Source organism: Panthera tigris (genome assembly GCF_018350195.1).
Source record: "Panthera tigris isolate Pti1 chromosome F3 unlocalized genomic scaffold, P.tigris_Pti1_mat1.1 chrF3_random_Un_scaffold_59, whole genome shotgun sequence".
Taxonomy (NCBI): Eukaryota; Metazoa; Chordata; class Mammalia; order Carnivora; family Felidae; genus Panthera; species Panthera tigris.
In genome coordinates this window covers 170,180-172,333 of record NW_024962183.1, presented here as the reverse complement: position 1 = coordinate 172,333, position 2,154 = coordinate 170,180, and positions in this window count along the sequence as shown.

Sequence of the window (2,154 nt, the reverse complement as noted above, 5' to 3'; positions counted from 1 at the left end):
ATTTTTTTCTTTGTTGTGCAGAAGCTTTTTACTTGATGAGGTCTCAATAGTTCACTTTTGCTTTAATTTCCCTGGCTTCTGGAGACATGCCAATTAAGAAGTTGTTGTGACCAAGGTCAAAAAAGTTTCTGCCTGCTTTCTCCTGTAGGGTTTTGAAGGTTTCCAGTCTCACATTTAGGTCTTTGATCCATTTTGAATTTATGTGTATAGTGTAAGAAATTAGTCCAGCTTCATTGTTCTGCATGTTGCTGTCCAATTCACGCAGCACCATTTGATAAAGAGAGTGTCTTTTTTTCCATTGCATACTCTTTCCGGATTGTCCATGATTAGTTGGCCATATATTTGTGTGTCCATTTCTGGGTTCTCTATTCTATTCCATTGATCTATGTGTCTGTTTTTGTGACAATATCATACTGTCCTTATTATTACACCTTTGTTCTATAGGTTAAAGGTCAGGATTGTGAATGCCTCCAGCCTTGGTTTTCTTTTTAAATATTATTTGCAAATTCAGGGTCTTTTGTAGCTGCACGAAAGTTTTAGAATTGTTTCTCTAGCTCTGTGAAGAATGCTGCTGTTATTTGGATAGAGATTTCACTGAATTTGTAGATTTCCTTGGGTAGTATCTACAGTTTAACAATATTTGTTCTTCCAATCCATAGGCATTGAATGTTTTCCCATTTTTTTTGTGTGTCTTCCTCAATTTATTTCATAAGCTTTCTATACTGTTCAGCATACAGATCTTTTAGCTATTTGCTTAGGTTTATTCCTAGGTGTTTTATGGGTTTTGGTGTCATTGGGAATGGTATTGATTCCTTGATATTTCTTTCTGCTGCTTCATTATTAGTGTATAGAAATGCAACTGATTTCTATACATTGATTTTATATCCTGCGACGTTGCTGAATTCATGTATCAGCTCTAGCAGTTTCTTGGTGGAGTCTTTTGACTTTTCCATGTAGAGTATCATGTTATCTGCGAAGAGTGGAAGTTTCACTTCACTAACATCTTTTACTGAATTTCCAGATTCCACCCCACTCTGCACTCTGATCTTTCAACCAAGCAGCTACAGTGACACTGTCACAATGTCAGGTTGCATATGTCATTCCTTTGGTCAAAACCCTCCACTGGCTTCTAATCTCAAAGTAAATTTTTCATCCTGTTTTTCCACCTCTAAGTTACTAAGGAGCCCTGATCTTTTCTTCAGCTGATGCTTATTTTATGAGCCTTCAGTACTACACTACACTTGAGGACGTGAAATTACTTCTCCATTCCAGGTGCAATTTCCACTGCAGTTGTTTGCACCTTTTCCTTCTGCCTGCGATTTTTTTCTTTCAGGTTCCAACAGCACTCATGCCCTTACTTCTTGAGGTTGTTCCCTCCAAAGTCTCCTTCCCCCTAAGAACTTCCTTAGTCCTGTCTTCTCAACTGTTTTTTCCTGCCCTCAACTTCATTCTCTCTTTTCTAGGTACATTGTCCTCTTTTAGTTAGCTCTCTAAGAATGACATAGATTTTTATATGTTTACATAATTTTTTACTTAGTGTTCACTGTAACATAACCACCATTAAAATAGTGAATGGTGTCTGTTTTATTCCAAAGCTGTTTTCTCAGCTTATACAACTGTACTTTGAGGTCTGGATGAGAAGGCAGGTTCTTAATTCTCATCTGAAAATAGAGATTAATGGGGAACATGTGTGCAGACCACTAGAAAGTACTTGAACCTGTAGGGTGCATTACGGAAATGTGACATGCTATTCTAGTAATCAGAAGTAAGAGTTACTGTTTTAAATTTTGTTGACAAGAATTGAGACACTATATTCTACCAGGGCAACGTGACATAGGAAAACAAGTTCACCCATGGGAAAGCTTGGAACCCAGATGCTCTTCCTTCTTTGTTGTTCTCCAGAAATAAGCTCAGTTTTTCCCTTTGGTGGCTCCTATGTCTAACCATCCAAACACTAGGTCTTCTTTAGCTTCTATAGATGACACGATAATTATGGAGATGAGCAACTGAAATCCCTTCCTTAAAACTATCTTGAACCGGCCTCTTCTTATATACATGAATGCACTGTAATGACAGTCATGTAAGTCTGTATTTCTCCGTTTTATTAAAATGAATGTTCAAAATTCAAGACGGGAGGTGAGATAAGGAAAATTC